Genomic DNA, 26,753 nt, shown 5'->3' with positions numbered 1-26,753 from the left:
TTCCCGGGCGACTTGGACAGTTTCTCCGCTCGTGGCTGGGTGTTGTTCCCACCATCATCTCATTATGACCGACGCGCAAGTCGCCCAATGTGGCGTCACCTGAAATGAGACTTGTACCCGACGGCCAAACTTCCCCGGATGGGGCCTACCTGCCACCAATGCCACTCAATCATTTCATTTACATCAGGTGTGTAACAGAAATAGCACGTGATAACATTTGTGCAATGATGTAGACATTAGTGTAGTTGGTTGCTGTAAACAGTACAAAATATTAAGTTACGATGTCGTGATGTAATAGGTGATATTGTATAATTATATTATACGAGTATTTGTATGTTAACATACTGTAGAGCAGTGAAAGCAGACAGGGATATGAAGCTAGTAAGTTTACTCAAGTGGTAAAAAGGCAGTTACTGGTGCTGCGTCTACTTGTGTGCAAACGAAACGCACGATGTAATGCATCAATTAAGTTTATTTTGAACGCGGGTTCCCAAAAATCACTCAACAGAGTTTAGTGAGAACTACATTGTCTTTGGTTGTTGGAATGTCATTTATGTTCCTGCAAAACACACACAGGTTGCTTGTCGTAATATATTAGTGTCGTTATAAACCTCTGATCGCTGCAATTATGGAACTTAACCGAGAGAAAGCCAATCGCCCCAACGGAGCTCCCTGACCTTGCCAATGGAGCGATTGCGACCGAACTTTTATAGTATATGGTGGTTCTTCACTTCCATTCTCATGAAGAAGTTATAGGAACCTGCCAATCTTGTAACTGTAGAAGGAGATCATCCCTATAGAATTAACGAAGAGATTGCCAAATTGGGATGAACAAGTGCAGAAATAGAAGTTAAAGATATTGCTGACAACAACAAGCAGATTGCATTTCAGAATAGAGAAGACGAAATTTTTGCATACGTGTGCTGTATAGCTTGAAGATGTAGTTTTCGTGGAAGATTTGTGGATGGCAAGAATATAGGAAAAGGCAGTATCACGCAGCAATACTCTAAAATGTACTGACAGGTAATCAAGTTTTTTCATCCCATTTTTCTGTATATGTACCAATGTAATTTAGAAATATATAAATATGGCTAATAGACTAAAAATTGTGACCGAGGGCTTATTTAGTTCACTTGCGCCACACATGGAAAAGATTCACAGCTAGAGCCTTAGACATACGCATATTACCAGTCATTCGGCGAGCCAGCTGGATTGCACATATGTGTCACAAGGTCCTACGCAGGGTGCGGTGGCCGCCGGGCGACAGCCTCTGGCCTCCTCTGATCACAGGGGTTGCATCTGCTGGATGCATCTCTACCATCAACAAGCCTGGCAGAGTAACAGCATTTCGAAGATGAGTATAGCACACCGCCAGAACCAGGACTGCCGTTGACAAGTCGCCGTAGCGCGGGCCAACTGTGAACAGTCGACTTTGGCGTGGCAGTCAGCGAGACCCCCTTGCAACCCAGAGGTCGCTGGAAACAATCATTTGGTCGGAATTGGACACAAGCGTTTAAACCTACCAGCAGACCTCATTAAGCTGTACCACAACATTAGCCTAACATCCATGTGGGGTAACGGTTTGGCAGTCTGGGTATACAGGCTCCAGAGTGTCATGTCTGCCATGTTCGTGAGAAGGGTGCAGCGGAACATGCTCCTGCGTTCAGTAGGGGCATACAGAACGACTCCTGGGGAGGCACTGTTAGTGTTAATAGGACTCTGTCCTCTTGATATCAAGATCAGGGAGCAAGCAGCATGGTACAGGCTAAAGAAAGACGAAAGAGAGAAAATAATCGAAAAATTGGTGTCCAGGTAGGAGGCAAAGCTGCAATCAGAGGAAGGGATGAGGAACTATGGCAGGAGCAGTGTGATGTTGTAACGTTGATGCATTAATTTGTTCTGAAAGCGGTACTGATATTCAAGACAATAAAAGCGGGTTAAAAGCTGTGAGCTATCTGGGAAAGTTAGCCTTGCATTACTGAGCAACTGTTTCAGCAGGTACCCAGTCTAGCTTACCAAATTCCCAACCAGGCTAACATTAATTATAATCTGTTAGTACTCATATTACAATGACCGGTGATATATATACATAAAAAGACAATTTAAATAAGAAAAAATAAATCAGTTTATATTTGGACATTTATTTTAACGTTGATCATTGTTCCGTTAAAATTTCAGCACATTGAACTTGATTCATAACTAAACTGGTGCCTGATTCAGGATTGTGAAAATGTCAGTTAGTAATCTTACGGAACACATCAAATATGCAGCCAAGATTGGGAGACTGCATACAACACCGCATTCATAAAATAACACACGAAGAACGTTGAAACATATGCAAGAGGAAATTAACCACAACCAACCGATTCAATTTTCACCCAAAGAAGTTACGTTCGTAGCGCAATCCTGTCCGTCATGAAATTACCATACACTGGTATACTAAATTCATACTAACTCTCTGTGAAGTCTTCCAGAAAAGAATAGCTGAGGGCTACTTTGATGATTACACTACATGCTTCACGTGGTCAGCTTCGTTTACACAAAGAGTGTAACTCCACAATAATTTTGATAATAAATTACATCGAAACACAAATTACAAAATAAAAAACTCTAACTGGGTACTATCGTCTTAGCGTTAACCTGATGGGTCGAACAATTGTATAAGCACGTGGTACTGGTCTCACAAAGTACACTACACATGGATTGAACATAAAGAAAAGTTGCTATATTGAAAAATATTGTCAAGACGAGACGATATAATCTCACGCACATTCGGATTTAGGACTCATGATCTTGGTTAGAGTTACGGATCATCCACACGTGGTTCCACTTTACTCACAAAGTAGTGACAAAGCAACTACTGGAAGATATTCTGAACTTCACACTCGAATTACAGTGCGTTGCAATTTAAGATAACATTAGATATTTCAGATCTAAACCTGAAATAAAGGTGATTAAATTTTCAGTTAGGCTGAACTTAAGAAATCCATTGTCCTACGGACTTAGCAGAGATGCGCTTAGCCGTAGATCTAACCACTTCAGACGCTCGCCACGGACAGACTGCACTGGGCCCCTACAGAGCGTGCTTAACAGATACAAACGGAAGTGCCCAGAGAGGCAGCTTCCTATACCAACATGACAAGGGACGGACAGGAACATACTAAGAATAGAAACCTCTTTGCTTTTAGAAAGCGTAGCTGCCTGTTCCGACGTTGGTCCTGCTGTTCTCTAGCAGACAGGCTTGTCTCCTACCATCAAGTATGCAACTAGAAATACACTCCCGGAAATTGAAATAAGAACACCGTGAATTCATTGTCCCAGGAAGGGGAAACTTTATTGACACATTCCCGGGGTCAGATACATCACATGATCACACTGACAGAACCACAGGCACATAGACACAGCCAACAGAGCATGCACAATGTCGGCACTAGTACAGTGTATATCCACCTTTCGCAGCAATGCAGGCTGCTATTCTCCCATGGAGACGATCGTAGAGATGCTGGATGTAGTCCTGTGGAACGGCTTGCCATGCCATTTCCACCTGGCGCCTCAGTTGGACCAGCGTTCGTGCTGGACGTGCAGACCGCGTGAGACGACGCTTCATCCAGTCCCAAACATGCTCAATGGGGGACAGATCCGGAGATCTTGCTGGCCAGGGTAGTTGACTTACACCTTCTAGAGCACGTTGGGTGGCACGGGATACATGCGGACGTGCATTGTCCTGTTGGAATAGCAAGTTCCCTTGCCGGTCTAGGAATGGTAGAACGATGGGTTCGATGACGGTTTGGATGTACCGTGCACTATTCAGTGTCCCCTCGACGATCACCAGAGGTGTACGGCCAGTGTAGGAGATCGCTCCCAACACCATGATGCCGGGTGTTGGCCCTGTGTGCCTCGGTCGTATGCAGTCCTGATTGTGGCGCTCACCTGCACGGCGCCAAACACGCATACGACCATCATTGGCACCAAGGCAGAAGCGACTCTCATCGCTGAAGACGACACGTCTCCATTCGTCCCTCCATTCACGCCTGTCGCGACACCACTGGAGGCGGGCTGCACGATGTTGGGGCGTGAGCGGAAGACGGCCTAACGGTGTGCGGGACCGTAGCCCAGCTTCATGGAGACGGTTGCGAATGGTCCTCGCCGATACCCCAGGAGCAACAGTGTCCCTAATTTGCTGGGAAGTGGCGGTGCGGTCCCCTACGGCACTGCGTAGGATCCTGCGGTCTTGGCGAGCATCCGTGCGTCACTGCGGTCCGGTCCCAGGTCGACGGGCATGTGCACCTTCCGCCGACCACAGGCGACAACATCGATGTACTGTGGAGACCTCACGCCCCACGTGTTGAGCAATTCGGCGGTACGTTCACCCGGCCTCCCGCATGCCCACTATACGCCCTCGCTCAAAGTCCGTCAACTGCACATACGGTTCACGTCCACGCTGTCGCGGCATGCTACCAGTGTTAAAGACTGCGATGGAGCTCCGTATGCCACGGCAAACTGGCTGACACTGACGGCGGCGGTGCACAAATGCTGCACAGCTAGCGCCATTCGACGGCCAACACCGCGGTTCCTGGTGTGTCCGCTGTGCCGTGCGTGTGATCATTGCTTGTACAGCCCTCTCGCAGTGTCCGGAGCAAGGATGGTGGGTCTGACACACCGGTGTCAATGTGTTCTTTTTTCCATTTCCAGGAGTGTACATTTTCTCATTCATCCTTTCACACAGAAGGGAAGGGGGATGACAAAATGGTTCAAATGGCTCTGAGCACCATGCGACTTAACATCTGCGGTCATCAGTCGCCTAGAACTTAGAACTAATTAAACCTAACTACCGTAAGGACGTCACACACATCCATGCCCGAGGCAGGATTCGAACCTGCGACCGTAGCAGTCGCACGGTTCCGGACTGCGCGCCTAGAGGCGGATGAAAGTATCTTATCATATACAGTATATAAAAGAAAGCGGCTGTAGCTTCCGTAGAGACTGTGTGACATGAATTACATATAAACTGTGTTTTAAAGTGTAAAGTGTAGTAGTGTGGCAGATCGCTCTTGATTACGTGTAAAAGTAACACGTTCCACTGCTCAGTCCCCTCCCAAACAGTCAGAAACACCGCAGTAAATTTAGAAGTGGAATTTATGCCGTAAATGACAACAGTTTTAAAAAATTAACATGAAAGGAATCCAACAGAGACCTTTCAATGTTGATAAAAAGGGGCGCAGAACTGATGGGTTGTTGCCGGATATCAAGGGGCGCCTGCTGCTCAGGTATTTCATACCTACGAGAGCACTTTCTCACCGGACATGGACCGTATCCCATAAATCTATTCTGGTTCGGGAAGCGGGCTGTACCATCGTGCGACTGTGGCGCCATACAGGGCACTCCAGACCATGCGGTATACGAGTGCCCCCTTTCTGACGATGTAGCATCTCGACTTAGGCAACAGTCACCCACGTGCTCAGGCAACTTGCTTCCCTGACGGGTCGTGTACCGGAGGACTCAATGCCGGTCCCTCACGTCTCGCCCGTCGGTGGCGCACATCGCGACACAGTTCGCCCCGCATTGGCATTCAGTCGGTAAACACATATGTGGCTTCGGATCTCCCCACAACGTGCCCGCGGTATTCGAAAGACTTTCACACCAACGTTCTGTGATCAGTTCCGCGTAACGTGGTAGAAACCAAATATACAACTGTCAATTGACCACAGCTATAAGAAACGATACAGCACCACTTCCTGCCAATCACTGTACGTGCGACGTGGTATGAAGTCGCATTTGGCGACTGACATATAAGACAGGAAGTGCAAAATGGCTAAGCAGGGATGGCTAGAGGACAAATGTAAGGATGTAGAGGCTTATCTCTCTAGGGGTAAGATAGATACTGCCTACAGGAAAATTAAAGAGACCTTTGGAGATAAGAGAACCACTTGTATGAACATCAAGAGCTCAGATGGAAACCTAGTTCTAAGCAAAGAAGGGAAAGCAGAAAGGTGGAAGGAGTATATAGAGGGTCTATACAAGGGCGATGTACTTGAGGACAATATTATGGAAATGGAAGAGGATGTAGATGAAGATGAAATGGGAGATAAGATCCTGCGTGAAGAGTTTACAGAGCACTGAAACACCTGAGTCGAAACAAGGCCCCCGGAGTAGACAACATTCCATTGGAACTACTGACGGCCTTGGGAGAGCCAGTCCTGACAAAACTCTACCATCTGGTGAGCTAGATGTATGATACATTCGAAATACCCTCCGACTTCAAGAAGAACATTATAATTCCAATCCCAAAGAAAGCAGTCGATGTAGAGAGGATATAAAATGCAGACTGGCAATGGCAAGGAAAGCGTTTCTGAAGAAGAGAAATTTGTTAACATCGAGTATAGATTTAAGTGTCAGGAAGTCTTTTCTGAAAGTATTTGTACGGAGTGTAGCCATGTATGAATGTGAAACATGGACGATAAATAGTTTGGACAAGAAGAGAATAGAAGCTTTCGAAATGTGGTGCTACAGAAGAATGCTGAAGATTAGATGGGTAGATCGCATAATTAGTGAGGAAGTATTGAACAGGACTGGGGAGAAGAGAAGTTTGTGGCACAACTTGACCAGAAGAAGGGATCGGTTGGTAGGACATGTTCTGAGGCATCAAGGGATCACTAGTTTAGTATTGGAGGGCAGCGTGGAGGGTAAAAATCGTAGAGGGAGACCGAGAGATGACTACACTAAGCAGATTCAGAAGGATGTGGGTTGCAGTGGGTTCTGGGAGATGAAGAAGCTTGTACAGGATGGAGTAGCATGGAGAGGTGCATCAAACCAGTCTCAGGACTGAAGACCACAACAACAACAACATGTAAGATCTTAGATTGTTACCTCCGAGTCACATCTACCTGATTGAACTTCGGTCCTCTCTGTCTACGAATGACTATTACATTCCCCTCGCCTAATATCATTTGCTTACATTCTTCAAGGCAATGACAATAGACTACATCTTCGCGAAGGGGAGATAGTGGAGCCTGGTTTCTGGTGGTACCTGCAAAACGTTCACAACACTCTTGAACGCTCACAGCACAACAGCGTTTCGTAAACCCCCCACCCCCCTCCGCTAGTCGGGGAATGCCGGGTAAAATGTAACGTACCACGCAGCATCACATCGAATACAAAACGACCAGAATTGCAAGCAATGAGGAAGGAAAGATTCAAGGAACGTTGCATTCATTGTGGCATTAGAAATGCAGCATGTGTCTGTTGTAGATATTTCAGACATTATTGGAAATAGAAAACGCCACTGGCTGTAGACAAGAAAGCTCCAGTTGCACCATTTCTTGAAGACGGATAGTTTTAGGTGAAGTAGCGCAAGCAACGTACAAAGATGTTTTAGTTTGCGCATTGAATCAGATTTTTATTGTAACATTTTGCTGTATAGAATTTTCATTTGAGCGCATTTATAAATTATAATCATATAACTAAATTAATAAATACATACATATATAAATAAATAAACATTTTAAACCTAAGGAGAATTTTGGGGAATAGTTACGGGTAACGCCTGAATAGGGATAGTTCTCTTTTTTATAGTAGGGTCAAAGTGGAGGTGCCAAGTAGCGCAAGATTTGACTTCTTTCATTTTCCAGATTAAACTCAGTTTGATAAGGAAGTGCGTCAAAATAACAGTAAGCAATTTAAAAAGGAGGATAGCGTCTTTGATTAGTAATCAACACGTATTCGGTTCCGGGTTCGAATTAAAATCTTCAAATTGTCGGCCAAAGACTTCCGGCATAAGAAGTTACCATCATTCTGCCAAAGACTTGTCAAAGAGGGTGGAGGAGCGGGCAGTGGTACAGAACACTCTCCTGCCCTTGGGGTTGGAAACTGCCCCTAAAGGCGCAAGAATCAGCAATGATCGACGCCGTGAGGATGCAGAAGGCAATGGACACCACTGCATTAAAGACACGTAACGTGTAACCACAGGACACGTGGCCTGTGACTGAAGAAGCTAACATTCTACGAGTCGTGGCGTGCAATGTCAGAAGTTTGAACGTGGTAGAGGAAATGGAAAATCTGTGAAGGGAAATGCAAAGGCTCAGTCTAGATATTGTAGGGCTCACTGAAATGAAATGGAAAGAATAAAAGGATTTCTGGTCGGATGAGTGTAGCAGAAAATGGTACAACAGGAGGAGAATTCGTTATAAATAGGAAGGTAGGGCAGAGAGTGTGATACGGTGAACAGTATAGTGATAGGGTTGTTCTCATCAGAATCGACAGCAAATCCACACCAACGACGATAGCACATGTGTACATGCCGACGTCGCAAGGTGAAGCTGAAGAGACAGAAAAAGCATATTAGGATATTGGTCGAGTAATTCAGTGTGTGAAGGGAGATGAAAATCTAATATTTGTGGGAGATTGGAATGCGGCTGTAGGGGAAGGAGTAGAAGGAAAGGTTGCGGGATTATATGGCCTTCGTCGCACAAATGAGAATGGAGAGAGACTGTTTCAGTTCTGCAGTAAATTTCACCTAGTAATAGTGATTACTCTGTTCAACAATCAAAGAGGAGATGGCATACTTGGGAAAGGCAGGGAGATACGGGAAGATTTCAGTTAGATTACATCATGGTTAGACAGAGACTCCAAAATCAGATACGGGATTGTAAGGCGTAATCATGAGGAGATATATACTCAGATCACAATGTAGTATTGCTGAAGAGTACTCTGAAGTTTAAGTGATTAGGTACAACACAAGTAAGTGAAAAGAAACCATGGGTAGCACAAGAGGTATTTCAGTTGATCAATGAAAGAAGGAAGTACAAAAATGTTCAAGGAAATTAAGGAACACAGAAGAAATACAAGTCACTCAGGAATGAAATAAATAGGAAGTGTAGGGAAGCTAAGACGAAAAGGCTGCATGATAAATGTGAAGAAATAAAAAAAAGGAATTTTTGTCTGAAGGACTGACTCTGCATATAGAAAAGTCAAAACAGTCTTCGGTGAAATCATAAAAAGTAAGGCAACATTGAGAGCGCAATGGGAATTTCACTTTTAAATGCAGGGGAGAGAGCAGATAGGTGGAAAGAGTACATCGAAGGCCTCTATGAGGGGGGGGGGGGGGGGGGGGAGAATTGTCTGACGTGATAAAACAAGAAACAGGAATTGACTTAGAAGAGACAGGGGATCCAATATTAGAATCAGAATTTAAAAGAGTTTTGGAATACTTAAGATTACCAAAGGCAGAAAGGATAGATAATATTCCATCAATATTTCTAAAATCATTGGCGAAAGTGGCAACAGAGTGACTTTTCTCGGTAGTTTGTAGAATGAATGAGTCTGGAGACATACCACCTGACTGTCGGAAATACGTCATCCACACAGTTCTGAAGACCGCGAGAGCTGATAAGTGAGAGGATTGCCGTACAATCAGCTCAGCAGCTCGTGCATCCAAGCTGCTGAGAAGAATAATATTCATAAGAATGGGAAAGAAAACTGAGGATGCGGCAGGCGACAATCAGCTTCGCTTTAGGAAGGTGAAGACAGCAGAGAGGCATTTCTGACGTTGCGGTTCGTAGTGGAAATGAGACTGAAGAAAAATCAAGACATGTTCATTGGGTTTTTCGACCCGGAAAAAGTTTTCGACAATGTAAAATCATTCAAGTTGTTAAAAAATCTGAGAAAAATAGAGATAAGCTTTACGCCATAGGAAGAGACGTGCAATGTGCAGTATGTACAAAAGCCGCGAGGGAAAGATATGAGCCGGCCGCTGTGGGCGAGCGGTTCTAGGCGCTTCAGTCCGGAACCACGCAGCTGCTACTGTCACAGGTTCGATTCCGGCCTCGGGCATGGATGTGTGTGATGTCCTTAGGTTAGATAGGTTTAAGTAGTTCTAAGTTTTAGGGGACTGATGACCTCAGCTGTTAAAGTCCCATAGTGCTTAGCTAAGCCATTTGAACAATAAGATTGTAAGACCAAGAACGAAGTACACGGATTAAAAATGTGGAAGATAGAGATGTAACCTTTCACGTCTACAATTCAAGATGTACGAAGTACAAGCAATGGCGGAAATAAAAGGAAAGTTAACCCGAGTGGAATTAAAACTCAAGGTGAAAGGATACCAGTGATGAGATTCGCCGATGATATTGCCATCCTCAGTGAAAGTGATTAAATATTACAGGATATGCCGAATAGAATGAACAGTCTGAAGAGTAGAGAATGTGTATTGAGAGTAAATCGAAGAAAGACGAAAGTAATGAGAAGTAGTAGAAATGAGAATAGCAGGGAACTTAGCGTCAGCATCAATGGTCACGAAGTCAGTGAAGTTAAGGAATTCTGCTACCGAGGCAGCAAAATAACCAATGAGAGAGGGCGTAAAAACCAGAGTAGGACTGACAAGAAGAGCATTCCTGACCAAGAGAATTCTACTAGCATCCAACGTAGACCTTCATTTGAGGAAGATATTTCTTAGAATGTTCGTGTGGAACACAGTATTTTGTGGTAGTAAAATATGGACTGTGGAAAACCGGAACGAAAGAGACTTGAAGCATTTGAGATGTGGTGTGTGTGTGTGAACTGGTAAGGTAAGGAGTGAGGAGGTTCTGTGCAGAATCGGAGAGAAAAAGAATATGTGGAAAACACTGGCAAGGAGAAGGGACAGGAAGATAGGGTATCTGTTAAGACATCGGAGAATAACTCTCATGGTACTAGAGGAAGGCAGAGATTGGAGTAGACCTAGCGAATAATTGAGGGCGAAGGTTGCAAGTGCTACTCTGAGGATGAAGAGGTTGGCATAGGGTAGGAATTTGTGGCTGGCCCCATTAATCCAGTCAGAATACTTATGGAAGCATCGCACAAGGTTTAATGCCACGAATGGACAGTGTGGTGGCTTGAAAACAGACACTTACCTGTTCTTGCTGTGCCAGTGAAACGTGATATTGTTTGGACAGGTGTGGAGCCTGCAATCTGCGATCTGACCATGCATGATTGCAGAGCCAAGAGCCAGCAAGCATGACAGTAGCTGCACGAGGAGCATGACTCTTCAGACGTGCGGCAGCCGTAGACAGCACATCAGAGGGGGCGGTGGTGGGTGGCACGTGCAGCCAGCCCCCCAGCCAGGAGCACTTACCAGTATACCAATGTACGTTCTGCGGGAGAGGCCCCTACACGTTTTGTTTATTCTAAATAAGCATGTGTTTCGTTCTGCCCTTTGCCGGCTGGTGTGGCCGAGCGGTTCTACGCGCTTCAGTCTAGAACAGCGCGATCGCTACGGTCGCAGGTTCGAATCCTGCCTCGGATATGGATGTGTGTGACGTCCTTTGGTTAGTTAGGTTTAAGTAGTTCTATGTCTAGGGGATTTATGTCCTCAGAAGGTGACTCCCATAGTGCTCAGAGCCCTTAGAAACATTTGGTTCTGCCCTTTTCAGCCATGGTAGTTGCATCAAAAGCGGGCTGGTGACTGGCTCTAGGAAATTTTTTTAAGTGTAGAAGCATGAGATAAAGCTAAAGATACAGGTGTCCAGTTTTTGTATCGTAAATTTCAACCATTAAGTTAAGGGTGATGCAGGTATGTTATTGGAGTGATGGCAGTTTTCATTAATACATCATAGTAATTAAGGTAATTCTAAATACAAAGGTGTCTAGTTTAGACTGTAAGTTAGTGTAATTAAAATAATGTGAGACATAAATTACAGCCATTAAGATAACCGGAAATCAGGCAACAATGCAGGCCATCCTAGTACTCCAGCTTTGAATTTCTTAGCATTTTTATGCCAACAAATTGGCTCCTAATGGAGGGGGAGAGGAAGTGTGGAGCAAGAGAGAGAGGGGGGGGGGGGGTGATGGGAGGGATGACCTTGACCTTAATTGTAGGGGAGATCTGGCAACAGTATAGACTATAGAGAAAGGCATTGAAGCTCACTACTTGCGGTGGGTGGCCTCCTTTTAGATGCGTAGCACCACCAGTAGCTCGTGTTGCGAGTGATGGAGGATCTGGAGTGCGCACGGCACCCCCTGTCGCCCAGCTCGGACTTTCCATACTCGGCTGAATTTGGAGTGGTGGACTTTCAGTCTCGCGAGCGGTTGGCATAAACACGCTGTCAATATCACAGTAGATTCCAAAACAATGAAGACGTCGTGCTGGGGTAGTGTTTCCTTGTAACTGCGTCACTATATCAACCTGAGTATTACTTAGTTTTCAGAGATTTGGAAATCTGTGTTTCGCTCAACTGACCAGTCCGTCAGCTGGTTCAAATGGTTCTGAGCACTATGGGACTTAACATCTGAGGTCATCAGTCCCCTAGAACTTAGAACTACTTAAAGCTAACTAACCTAAGGACAACACACACATCCATGCCCGAGGCGGGATTCGAACCTGCGACCGTAGCGGTCACGCGGTTCCAGACTGAAGTGCCTAGAACCGCTCAGCCACACAGGCAGGCTCCGTCAGCTGCCTCTACTGTATTACCGTCTCTGACCTACAGGTTGACAATAATAACTGTCTTGTATTCCGCAGAGCTGGACCTACGATAACCTTCTGGATCGTCACTGAAGCGTCATTCTCTAAAGAGGTGTGATTGCACGAGTAGGATTATATGGTGACCAACCTTTGTGTCACTGTCTGGCCTGGCTGATTTGGAACGGTAGTTACGAAGATGACCTCCTGTCACATCGGTGCATCGAGTCTAGGCACGGCCCACCTCCGTTCAGTAACTGAACAAGTCAGTCACCTTGAAACGGTTGCAGTTGAGATGGAAGTGAAAACCCAACGAGGAAAGTGCCTCGGATGGAATATTACAGAGGCAAGCAGGCCATGTTGTAGCCCATTCCACAATCTGGTAACGAAAGGTCAAATTTAATTATCGTGCGAATGCGACGAGCTAGAAACCGCCTGACTGTCATATTGAGCAACGGCACGGCTTGCTTTGCGTGATCGAAAGGTGCTGCAGTCAGGTGACTACAAGCTGCCTAGTATCTTTCAGCCGTTATAAAGCCAAATCATTCATCACCCCCTTGGAGATACAGATCAGCTCTTTTTGCTTCTTGTGTTTCAAAAGGGCAATACATGTGTTCATCACAATCTTGTGTGTCTGCAATCACTAGGAACTGAATTTTCCATATAATAATTCCTTTTCTCATTCTTAATGCCTTCCGTTTATCAATTACTTCATTTTTAGTTGTTCTGACAAAGTAACTGATAAATTTGTTCATGTCACTTCGATGCTTTAACTTATGCAATTCTAATGCAGTCGCTAAGTCTATGTTTAACTAAGTCTATGTTCGTTCATAGGTAACATACGACTGTGAGAGCCACCAATTCCTGAAACATTTTCTTGAATGCTTTAGTAGGAGAAATGCTCCTATCTCTCCCTATTTCATGTACTGTTTGCGTCGAAACTGCAAATGATTCAGTTACCTAGTAGTGAATATTAGCTAATTTTTCTATTGAGGATGTATAGTTGGCATTGATATAAATACAAAAAGCTAATGCCAGTTTCATCACCGTGAGAACAGTTGGGCTAAAGAAAACACAGATTCGAAATATGACACTTTTGGTTCTCATTCATCTAGTTTTACTCTAAATTGTTATGTAGCGTGATTACCTTGCCATTTTAGCTATTTTCGTACTTTAGCTTGTAACCGTAACCATTAATCTCATTTGACCTAGTTGTCCCTAGGACTGGATGCCAATTTAAATAACTCATATGTTAATCAATGTCCATTTTTAATCAGACGATCACCGTGAAAAGTAAGGGAAAACAGAGCTATTACGGAAATAAATAGATGTTCATTCTTTCCACGCGCTATACGAGATTGGAGTAATAGCGAATTGTGAAGGTGGTTCGACGAACCCTCTGCCATGCACTTAAATGTGATTTGGAGAGTATCCATGTAGATGCAGATGCAAAAGCAAAACCTGTTGTTAGTGTATAATTTATTCTCGGTTGTCAATTTAATGTGTAAAACGATTCCCAAGCTTCCAAAAATAAAGTACTACGGTCCTATATAACCTTCATCCCGTCTACCGGCATCTACTACAACTCGTGCCGTAGGTGCGATGTTGTGCATACGATGTTATAATTTCTTCATCGTGGTCGACATATCTGTTTTTCTAAGTACTGTTAGGAACTGAACACTGGTAAGTTGCTACGATACTATATGTACGGTATTCTGATGTCACACTTTCCGCTTATTCTTTGGTCCAAATTTGAATATCCCTCAGTGATGATCTATAATTATCTGAGATCAGTGACAGATCTATCAACAGTCATTGCATCTGATGATGATGATTCATTATCAGGAAACCGATTCTATCCTGATTCCACAATAAATAAGATCAGAGGTTACAAGCGGGCTCTACAATTTTTAGAATATTTTACCACAAAAAGTTTGTAAAATGTTTTTAAATATATTACCAGAGAGGTTAAACAGAATTTTCATTTGGTCTAAAAATGCTAACACAACTGCATTTACACAGACGCTTGTTACCATCATCAGGACGTCTATTTTGACCAAAAGCTTTTCTAAGAATGTTCGAGAGCTTTCTTTCCAAAAGACAAGCCCAGGTACCGCACTTTCTATACTTTCTGTATGTCGTAGCTACTGCTATACGGCTTCCTCAGACGAATACTGCAACGGTAGCGCTCTTCATTACGTGTGGACAAAAACTGCTCGCTGCACTTCTTTCGAAATTCAGGGGACGAACTGCAAGTAGCCCAATAATGTCTTTCCATTAATTTTGCCTGTCCCACCAAATCCTAAACCACCAGTCTAATTAAGTGCTGATTGCACTAACTGCGAGTATCATACAAACTATTAAACTGGTTCGGAAATTCCACTCGGTGTGGCCGCGGACCTCCGGAGAGTTTACCATATTCGAAAGGCTGCCTGCCTGCCCCAAACGTCTCAATTATCTGCATGCGTACCCTATTCCGTCCCACTGTTTCTCTTTCAACCTCCAGCTAGTGTAGTTTCAATTCTTGGGATTTCACGTTATTCTTGATTTTCTCTGCTGCCCTTTCCCCTTTTCCTGTCCTCCTCCACCCTTCCGAAATTCGCTTGTTTTTCGGCCAGGTTCTGGAATTTTTAATATTTTCCCTAAATTGCTTAAATTGAACCTGACAATTTTCTTTTCCCTACATTATTTCTTTCTCGTTCGTATCCTCTCTTTCCCCTCTCGCTTTCTTCTGTTCCTTCGTCCCTAATCTCCTATCTCGTTTTCTTCTTCCCTTTCTCTCTTCTCCGCCTCCCTTTCGATTCCTCTTGACATTTTATTCCTTTAATTTTCGAGTCTCTTCTTTCCCCTTTGTCTGTTTGCCACAGACTTTGCAAACTATGCTGCTATCTAATGCCTCGTTGCTTTCCTAGGAGACTTCCTGTTACCAATTAGCTGCACACTGATTATTCTACAACTCTGATAGAGAAAAAAAGGAAACTGACCTAGCAGAATTCGACTCCCGCTCAGGGGAACACTATTTTGAATGCATTGCGGCTTTCCGTACTGGAAAAATAACTTGGTTGTTCATAAAGACCACTAACATCAGATGGGCACTTAGAAACACAGACTCCATCCCAGAAGGTTCACGAGTTGCCATTTCAACTGCAACAGGGTATGCCGGTCTAATACTCGATTTCGCGTGCTCCAAACCGCTCCAGGTAATTATTTAACATTCAGGCCTTTGACCCAGTCAGAATCAAGAGCAGAATGCAGACAGTCACATAGGCCATTTCCTTCTTACAACTCTTCTGAAAGGTGCTGACTCGTGGAAGGACATTAAACACCTTTGCAGCTACATATGTTGGAAGCACTGGCAAATTTCTCGCCTTTTACGCCAGCCATGTAGGATCCTGCGAAAACCCATTTAGGAGGATAAGAGAAATAGGGCATTTCCTTCTTACAACGTTTCTGAAAGGCTGTGACTCGTGCAAGGACATTAAACACCTTCACAGCTACAGATGTTGGAAGCACTGGGAAGTTTCTCGCCCTGTAGGCCAGCCATGTAGGATCCTGTGAAAACCTATTTAGGAGGATTAGAAAAAGACTAGCGCATCCACCCCCACTCCCCGCCCCCCAAACGCTACACGGTGGCAGACAAGAGCTCGCAGACATGCAGAGGAAATGCGGTGTTACAGTATGGTTACAAACAGACACGAAAAACCTGAACTGACAGACACTTGAAGACAGATGCTTACTTAGAACGTTTCAAGAAACAGCATCAAGCGAATAATTCGGACATAACCCTTCTTTTCCCGATGTATCATTCGCGCAGAAATCCGTGAAGACAAGATTAGACTATTTCATTATTTCGACGTGAAATACTTCAGCTGATCTGACCATGTTGTCCCAAAAAATTCACTGTTGCCTTAGTCGTCCTAATTCTTTTATTTACACTCCTGATGACGCATTTCGCTGTGCAGCATCCTCAAATATTAATGGTTATACATCTAGTGAAAATTGAAAGCGTTACTTAACTTAATTGTTTGGCCTCTGATGTTACGTAAAGAAGTTCAGTTTTGACTAGATACCGCGTATCCATTAATATCAGAGGATGCTGCAAGGAAAAAAGCGTAATAAGCAATAAAAATAAAAGAATTTTGGCTATTTAACGTTGGACAAATGGCGGTAAACACAGAGGCACCTGACCAGTCATTCTTCCAGAGCTTATAAGCGACTGGAGTGGGAAGTAATGCCAGCATTACGCAGCCCGTGCCGTGCAGTTCACAGTGGCTTGCAGAGTTAGGCGCTCCGGGTGGGTCCCTCTCCCCACTTCTCGGCCCGCCAGCAGCGGTCGCACAGTAGCGGCTCCTGCGGTGCTCCAGTTCTCCATTTGTGAGGCTGGAGGCGGCGGCGGGCGCACACCTGCTGCAGTAATTCCAGCGCCGGCCGCTGCCCGCCATGCATATTCATGAGGCCGGAGCGGCTCTGGAGCGGCGCTGGAGCCGCCACAAGGTCGCGGGCGCGTGCCGGGCGCGCGAGCGCCGGCTCCAGCGCCTCCAGACTGAGGCCTCAGGCCGAGGCGGCGGCGCCCTGGCCGCCCGCTTACGTGTTTCATCCACGACGAGTGCACCTAATGGAAATTTAGCGTCTGTGGTCACAACGTATGACAGCAAGAGAGCATTGCTCTCGTTGTGACCAGGGCCAACACGGTCGACGTCGTCTATGAAGAAAAGGACGGAGCTAAACGTCGCAACTGGCTGCACAATAATTTCGATTTGCTAGTGCAGAAGCGACCCATCGTCGGCCCTGATGGGAGCGGCTTCTTCTGGCGTCCTCCGGTCACCGATCGGTGACGTTGTTGGAGTGCTGCGGTCTGCTTCCATCTCGAGGAGTAGTGAGGCACATCTCACTCTTGCATTTCGTAACGGAAGGCAGGTTGACAAAATTGGAGACGTGAGAGTAGGACTCTCGCTCTGAGAATTACGCACATACTTAATCATGCACATAGGTGCTGGTAATAAGAGTGTCGTGTGGCTGCGTGGCCTGGTGCACGTCTTCCTGAGGGACGCCACTTCGGCGAACCGAGTGTCCCTAATCTACACCAGACGTCCAACCGAGCAGAGGGGGCCTACAGTTAAGTGTGAAATCCGAACCACGTGCTGCTTTTGGCGACTCCTCACCTCGTTGAGAAGTGAAAGCCAACTAAAAACGAAGACTGAAAAATCTGTGGCCCTACAGAGATTAGATCCGACGATCTTCCGTTTTCTATGTAAGTGCTTTACTACTTTTTCCTCTAAAACGCCAGTCCCGTTGTATACATGTACATATAAATGTTACATGTTTAGGTTTTGATGTGTGAATTCACGAGTATGAAATTATGTCATACATGACTGTATCTTTTGATTGCATTTACTTAGAAGCTTAAGTTATTTACCCCTCTGACAGACGGAAAGTTCAATATTAGACATAAATTTCAAATTAAAATTGAAACCAATGAGCCGTCGGTCACAATTTTTTAGTCTTATTTTCCAGGTTCCAACACTTCTAAGAGTGCCTTCATCAGAATTTAGACATTTAAAGTGGTCTATAACATAATTACAAATTTATGGAAGAAAACATTTTTTGTATAAAAAAGTGTAAGTACTAACTAAGAATACAAGACAGAAACACTACTTATATTTCACGTATAAAATAAGTAACAGGTAAGAAGAGCTTTAGTCACAAAATAGTTGAAAGGAATGTGTGAGGGCGAGCCTCTTAAGGGCTGCTCGTACCTGTACAGCCACGTTTTTACTATGAATCTCCTGTATTTTACACTCAGAAAAAACACATGCAGCATTAAAACCATTTCTTTCATCACTTTCTGACTGATTTGATACGGTCCGCCACGAATTCCTTTCCCGTGCCAACCTCTTCATCTTAGGGCAGCATTTCCAAGTTACGTCCTCAATTATTTGGTGGATGTAATTAAATTTCTGCCGTCCTCTACATTTTTTTCCCTCTCAGCTCTCTCCAACACCGTGGAACCTCTTCCCTGATGTACGGAGTCTCCGGGCCACCGCAGTCTGCCTTCAGTGGAACTCAGTAGTTCGCGCGGCTTCCCCGTTCTACACACGGACCGCACGCTCATTGATACTACATGCACCGCGTTTGTGTCTGACTGGCAGTCACTCCTCACCAGGTGACGCTGCTGTCGGCTGGAAGCGTTCCAATCGATAGTTGATCCGTGGTTATAATCTTCTGGCTGACCATCGTATACGTACGTGCTATCTCTCAACTAATAACAACTCGTCATTTAAGATCTTACTCCTCAGCATGAAGTATTTTTCACGTGCTTTGTATTTGTACTTGTATGAAGTTAAGACTACTTGTATCGGCACCGGGCAAATGTTTCAAGGCCCGTATTATCTTTTTTTTTCGAAAGGAAGTAGATAATTTTGATAAAACATATCTTCTGGTTTCTCGACTCTGAGATAAAGGTTCATTTTTTATCAGTAACTCCATATTCACACAATGGGCTAACATGTTTTGATTAATGACCCTCAACGCGCTACTATCTGTCCTGCAAATGTTATTTATTAAATAGAGTGAATTTCTAACAAATCTCGTGGCAATACAATTGGTTCCTTTAAAGATTTCTTCAATTTTCCTTTGCCCCGTATTTAAATATATTAATAGCTCCCATACGCCATTTAACTGCACTATTGTACATGGTGTTCGGAAATCTCAGTTACAAACTTCTGAGACTTTTAGAGGGGACTGGTACCTAATATTACCGTTTCAGTTCTACGACGGTTTCAATACAGATGTGCAGTTCTCCTACTCAAGCTAACTGGTCCTGCAAACTCGATTCCCTACACAACGCATTGGACGCGTTCTTGGAAACAGTGCCACTGGATGTCCATCAGGAAATGTGGTTTCAGTATGATGGTGCACCACCTCACTTCTCACGTGCGGTTCCGAGACATCTCACCAGAAGATACGGTGAAAGATGGATAGGCGGAGGTGGTCGAACGGCGTGGCCGCCGCGATCACAGGATTTAACTCGTATGCACTATTTCTTGTGCTGTCGTATTCAAAGTTTAATACACGAGACTTCTGTAGTGACAGAGGAAGATGTGCTGGCGGGGCTCTGGCTGTTGTACTAGAAACTGAAGAGAGAGCAGGTAGGGTGGGGTGTGTCTACCAGAAGATACTTCGTGGGTGCAGTGTCTCTAACAACGTTGGTGGTCGCCACATCGAGTCACTGTTGTAGATGCACCAGTACTGTTCTCTACGTACAGTATCCTCTCTTCTTTTGTGGTAATGTAAACACTTAATGTTTAACTTTTAATACAAACAAATGGCCTTAAGTGATAAATTGATGTTTCTTTATGTTTCCCTTCGAAATGTTGCCTAATAATTGTATTGCATCACGTCTAATTAAATTCCTCAAGCAGAAGTGATTTAGTTAAACATTGAATTGAAACCGTCTAGAACGGAAACGGTACGTTTTCGGGCATGGGTTTACGTTCAAAATATTATCTACTCACTCCTCTCTACAAGTCCTAGAAGTTTATAAGGGGTACTTCCGAACGACCTGTATCAAAAGTTTAGCATCTTACGGACCACTGCTGATTCCAGATATTAAGAGATTTTCAGTTGCAAAAATTAAGTTCCTCGATCAGTGAATCCAGTGCAACAAGCAACAGCAAAATTATGTCTCCTTCTATCGCCTCTTACTGACTATTCAGTTAGCACCCTTATACGTGAACTCTGGAAATTACCCTATGTGCATGCTTAAGAAATGCTCTTAGGTTTTGCAGACAGCACGTATGCATGGCAAAGACGATTCCTGTAAGAGAAACGCCATTTACACTGAATCCTTTATAATTCACGTTTGCACAAAATAATTTATCTTGTACTTGATCATTTCAGGTGAAACGTCGTAAATTATTTCGTTGCGCTTTATATTACGGAGATCAGCTATTGTGGCTACATGAAATCGTCAGACAAGTAGTTAAGTGGGCCTGCCTGGAAAACAGCTTCAATCGAATTCCAAATATTGCAACCAGAAGTTAAAATATAGACAACAGTTGACTGTCAACGATAATAACTTCGAAAACTACCTTGGAATAGACCTGAATATATTTTATAAGCTCGACTCAGGAAATTTCGTCTTAAAAACATATTAGTAGGCCGCTATATATTACAGAACATTTTAGAAAGACAAGGGCAACCGAAGCACTTAATACAAATCATTAATAGTCTATATAAAGAAACAAAACTCACAAAATTGTGGTTAGGGAGAAGACTAGAACCATAACAATTGACAGACGAGTGAGACAAGGGTGTAGCATATCGTCCACATTTTTTAATATCTGCACTGATGGAACTGTGGGAAACCAAAGCCAACCGCGGCATTAAAACAGGATAAACACTCTGAGTTTCGCTGACGATTAAATGACTTTACAGGAGAATGAGGACAATCTGCCAAGGGAAATTCACTGCCTGACCAGATACATTTCTAGGATTATGACTTTCAAAGGAAAAAACCCTATACGTCCCAAACTATTGTTGAATGGTTATATTTTAGAAGTATTTTTAACTTCTTTAATTGTCATGTAAGCTACCAGCTTGAAAATAACGCATAATAAATTAATTAGGTATAAATAACGTGTGGTAAATCCATACAGTACTAGGGAAGAAAGTGGCTTTGCATGTTTTGCCATGAGTGGTGGACAGTAAGAAAACAAAATAAAAAACGTATACAAGCCACTGAAATTAAATATATGAGACACGTCGAAGATTGCAGTCAGGTAGCAGATAAGAAATGAAGACATCGAAATTGAACTGGAAATTGTTTCAGTTGACGACTGAATGAAACAAAAGAGAGTAAAATGGCTAAAAATATGTTTTTTTCGTCTGTAAGGTAGCGGACATGAAGTGTTTGTAACATCTCGGTAAAGTTTGCGAACAGTGAGTGTGTTAAGCACGTACGCAAAGCTCTCGAGGAAAGGTTACTGTAAAGATGCAAAGGGCTGCACGTACGTCACTCTGGGTCACATCAGTTCCTAAAATTTTCTTCTTACTGACCCACCAAAAGCATTCTGCAAAACAACACCAAACATAACACATTCCTGATATTATTCGAAATCTTTGGTTTCCTGGGAGCAATGTCTTTAGCTAAACGCCAAAACTGCCACCTGCTGGTGAAGCAAAGCTTCAGAAAGTCGTGGTAAAGAAGATGGAAAGTTAAGATCTACTAACTAGTTACGCTGTGTTTTTTTTATTTACATTTCAACAAATAACAATATTTACCAGATAAAAATTAAAGTGTTCTACATTTTATACGTGTCTATACATTTAGACTCATCACATAGGATCACCTCAAACAGACGCTGAACGATTATACCAAGTTATGGAACACGGACAACCAATTTACGTCCGTGTTCCACATTCAAGAGACTTGGTTTCGCGTTTGTTGTGTGTAAACGGCACCCGTTGAAACGTGTAGGTTGCTCTGTGAAGCTCAACTCCACAGAAGCTGTTCCGCCCACGGCTATATTGGTGCGCCCACACATCCAGAAAACGGTGCGATTAATTAGAAGATTATTAAATGTACCGTTGCAAACAGAATGGAGGCTGGTAAAGTGCTCCCAACATCTAAACTCTGTAACTAATTCAGCTAAATGTCTGTATTCGTTTCTTCTTTCTACGTGCGTCAAGCAGTCGCAATTGGCAGTGTCTGTTCTGCCAGTTTTGTGCAAGTATCTTCCTAAACAGCATGGTTAAACTTCATCGGCGTAATTATTCTGTAAAATCTTCTTGAAAGCTCTGCCTGAACTGGTATTTCAATGGTACATTGAGTTGTAACGCCTGCCTCTAGCCAGCAAAGATATTTTCCTTTCTTCATTTCATCTTATATCTGTTGCGATGCGAGCTCTAACTATTTTTAAATTTTACTTCTGACGCTTAAATTTTGTACGTGGTGAGAATTTATGATTAACTTTATTTAGCTATTACAATAAAGTTCTACACGACGTAAGAATGCGATCGTGCGACATCTTTCGTCCATAAACGGTTATCAAGAACATTTTCTTTCGTATGAAGTGCTTATGAGATAAAACGTTGTAATATTTCATAATTTGTGTTAATAAATGTCTTTCATAAAATAGGTACACTCCAAGCCAAAGTTCTCCGTGATTTCTGCTTGTACAATTTGAATAAGATCGTTCAAAACATTTGACGGTGCCGCCCATCAGCAAAATCATCGAACTTCTCTAACGTATTTTTGAAAATTGCAGATTACTTATTCAGATACAGAGTACGGTTAAACACCGGTAAAGCCGGGTGAAAACTCTCCCACAGAGACCTGGTCTTTAACATATGCCACAGTCTCACAATATTTTTGAAATTAAATTGTTACTGGGATTACATAAATGAAACACGAGACTTTGAATAACACTTCGCTTTCACACTATATTTTCAGAATACACTTTTTAATTCAGCAGTGAACATCCATCAGAAAAAGAATCACATCAGCAAAGGAATGCAAATGAGAGTGCGAATGCTACTGAAAGGGTCTACATTGTTTCGTCTCTTATACAGCGATTGTGTACAGACATCCTCGTAACGCCATGACGCAGTTGGTATTATGTCTCTACGATTTAGTTTTTCCTTGCTCTTACATAACATCAACTATTATTACTTATACGTAACTAAGAAACCATAAAAAGTACGTAAAAACTCGTAAAGCTAAGTAAAGAGGCTTCACCGAGTACAGCAGTTGGGTCGGAATGTGGAACGATAGTCCGTTGTCACAGCATCTTCTGCAGGTCTGCCATGAAGACCACAGTATTAGCGATAGTGCACAGCTGGCAACCATGTTTGCAGCCCTTACGCCCTCGGCTCAGTGCTCGTAGAATAGATACCATGCTATTTATCATCAGACTGGTATTTGTATTTGATGACTCTGAAAATCTATGCACTACAAACGCCGTAACAACGATTGATGTACGAAACCTTTAAGCGGGTTTTTTTCATTAATACAAGACAGTCACAAATTCTTTTACGATTGTTGCACGTTCGAAATTTAATAAGTTCCTCTTCTGTAGAACACAAATTATTATGTATGTGAATTTTACTAATGTATTTTTTCGTTTGGCTCACGTACTGGAGAAACGCCATTTCGGCCTGTGAAGTGTGACAAGTTTAGCTGTTTGACTGTGGATGATTAAGATGAGTGTCTACAGCTGCATCTCCCACTGCGTCTGTAATCGGCAAACCACTGTGAAGTGCATGACAGAGGGTCTGTTCCACTACAGCAGTTATTTGTTTTTCCCACTTTCCATACACGTGTGGAGTGTTGAAAGAACGGCTTCGGTCTAATCTCATCCTCGTGATCCCTACGGGAAGACGCATAGAGAGTTGTAGTGTATTCGTGCAGTGATCATTTAAACCCGGTTCTCCGGCTTTCGCGGGATAGTTTACGTATCTGTTGGAGAGCCAGCTAGCTCACAATCTCTGTGACACTCCCCCACTGGTCCGACAAACCTGTGACCATTCGTGCTACCCCCCTCTGTAAACGTTCGATATTCATCAGTCAGTCCTGTTTGGTGCGCATCCCACAAACTCGAGCAGCATTCTAGCATGGTTTGCATTATCGATTTGTCAGCACTCTGTTTTGCAGACATCCATTTTCCTGGTATTCTACCAAAAAACCGTAGTCTGCCACCTGTTTTACCAGCGACGGACTCTACACGATCGTTCGTTTCCATGTCCGTACAAAGTGTTAGACCCTGATGTTTGTGTGAGTTGACCGATTCAAACTGTGAGTCACTGATGTTATGGTCTTGCGATACTACGTTTTGTCAATTAGTGAAGTGCGCAATTTCACATTTCTAAACATTTAAAGCAAGTTGCCTATCTATGCACCATTTCGAAATCTTATCAAGAGCTAACTATTTGTGCAACTGAAAAGTGGTTAGTCGCTAGACTCAGATTAGACTTTGATTTTTAGACTTAGATGCAGTACATTAATGGATTCGTTTTGTTAAGTCTCCTAAAATGTCCATAGAGCCACCGTCATCTATAATGTACAATATTTAAAGATTATTTTCAATATCGGTAACCGAATGTTTTTCAGGTCCAGGTGTTCCTTGTGCGTAAAGCGTTTTATTGTGTTTAGAGATGGATTTTCGTGATATCTGTCTCTGAAATTCCTCCCTATTTGGCCTACGTATTAGCAATCACAGTCACCCCTTTAAATTGATATTCTCCATACTTTAAGTACGGATTGTAATACTCAACCTAATGTATTACAATCCAAACACATGTAATTTTAATTGCTTTCAGAATCTATTGCGCAACTATTAAGTCAAAGGCATAATGTCACTACAAATTTCCAGGGCCAGTTATTGAGCACTCAAGTGTAAGAAATAAAATAATGGGACATTCTCTTTTTGTTTTCCACGCAGTCATAATAAAATGGTCACCCAGCAAGAGTAAGATAAAAAGAGACTAGACGCTTCAGTAAGAGTAAAAATGCAAGGTAGACCGTAGGTATGAGCAACTGACAAATCTTGTAATTAGACTGTAAACTGTTCTGCAATATTACTTGTAGTGTTTACCAAAAGTTCCTACCGTTAACATAGTCACCTATGGATTCCTCATAACTATTTTCTGTTATATAGACAGTGTGTCAAGAAGGATAACGTACATCCTTTGAAAGCAATCACGCCGATCGCGCATCGCGTCTTGCTGTTTGAGCGTCGAATTCAGAAAAGAAACCACATCTTTAAATGCGAAGTCTATCGCTATCTAAGATGGAAATTAAAGTAAGATTTTTCACGGTCAGTCTGCTTATCCACCGATGCCACATTCATTAGCATCCACAACCTGTTACTTTCATCAATCAGTAAGCTACAACGATTTCATTTGTCTTACAGTAAATCACACAATTCTCAATGACATAATCATCTCTTGCAGATGATTGGATGTAAATCCAATACTCCATGCTGTCGCTTCAGTGATGTATCCTCCTGAAGGAAAACTTTTAATACATGCACTGCATACTGTGGAGCAGATTCATTCTCCTTTGTCGTTTTCATACTTGCTCATTGCTGCCCAACGAAGGATACGTTACAGGAGTATGAATATATAGAATTAAATAAGGTTCATATTACTTTCTTTAGATTCACAGGATAGTGATAAATGGTATTCAGATACTTTTATTTCAGTTAAATTTTATAATACTTTATATGGGACCATTATATTTCTCCATGGACAGGACTATATAATTGTCATATTTTCTTAATATGACTGATACGAAGTTCCACCACATACGCTTCACTTTCACTCCATCAATTTTGTTTCATCAGTTCTCAAAGTCATTATAAGAGCTGACCAGAACCCTGGTTAAGGTGGTTCTCACATATCATTTTGGTACGTATATTTTGTTACGTGGATCCATATGATTCCTACTGATACTCTTTTGTCACACACAGAGGGTTGTGCTTAGTTACTAAAGCCATATATGTCATTCTTTGTACCACATTGCGACTGCGTGACACCGTTCGTTAGCTTATGTCACTTCGCAGGGATCCCGTCAACTGTCAACCGGAGCAGCATTTATTTGGACACTCTCCAGCTCTTGTTGTTGTTGTTGTTGTTGTTGTGATCTTCAGTCCAGAGAATGATTTGATGCAGCTCTCCATGCTACTCTATCCTATGTAAGCTCCTTCATCTCCCAGTACCTACTGCAACCTACATCCTCCTGAATCTGTTTAGTATATTCATGCCTTGGTCTCCCTCTACGATTTTTACCCTCCGCGCTTCCCTCCAATACTAAATTGATGATTCCTTGATGCCTCAGAACGTTTCCTACCAATCTATCCCTTCTTCTAGTTAAGTTGTGCCACATATTTCTCTTCTCCCCCAATTCTATTCACTAACTCCTGATTAGCTACGTGATCTACCCATCTAATCTTCAGCATTCTTCTGTAGCACCACATTTCGAAAGCTTCTATTCTCATCTTCTCTAAACTATTCATCGTCCACGTTTCACTTCCATACACGGCTACACTCCATGCAATTACTTTCAGAAAAGACTTCCTGATTCTTAAATCTATACTCGATGTTAACAATTTTCTCTTCTGCAGAAACGATTTCCTTGCCATTGCCAGTCTACATTTTATTTCCTCTCTACTTCGACCATCGTCAGTTATTTTGCTCTCCAAGTAGCAAAACTCCTTTACTACTTTAAGTGCCTCATTTCCTAATCTAATTCTCTCATGATCACCCGACTTAATTCGACTACATTCTATTATCCTCGTTTTGCTTTTGTTGATGTTCATCT

Source organism: Schistocerca gregaria, chromosome 1 (assembly GCF_023897955.1).
Source record: "Schistocerca gregaria isolate iqSchGreg1 chromosome 1, iqSchGreg1.2, whole genome shotgun sequence".
Classification (NCBI taxonomy): Eukaryota; Metazoa; Arthropoda; class Insecta; order Orthoptera; family Acrididae; genus Schistocerca; species Schistocerca gregaria.
The sequence above is the reverse complement of the archived record's forward strand: the minus strand, read 5'-3'. Positions refer to the sequence as shown.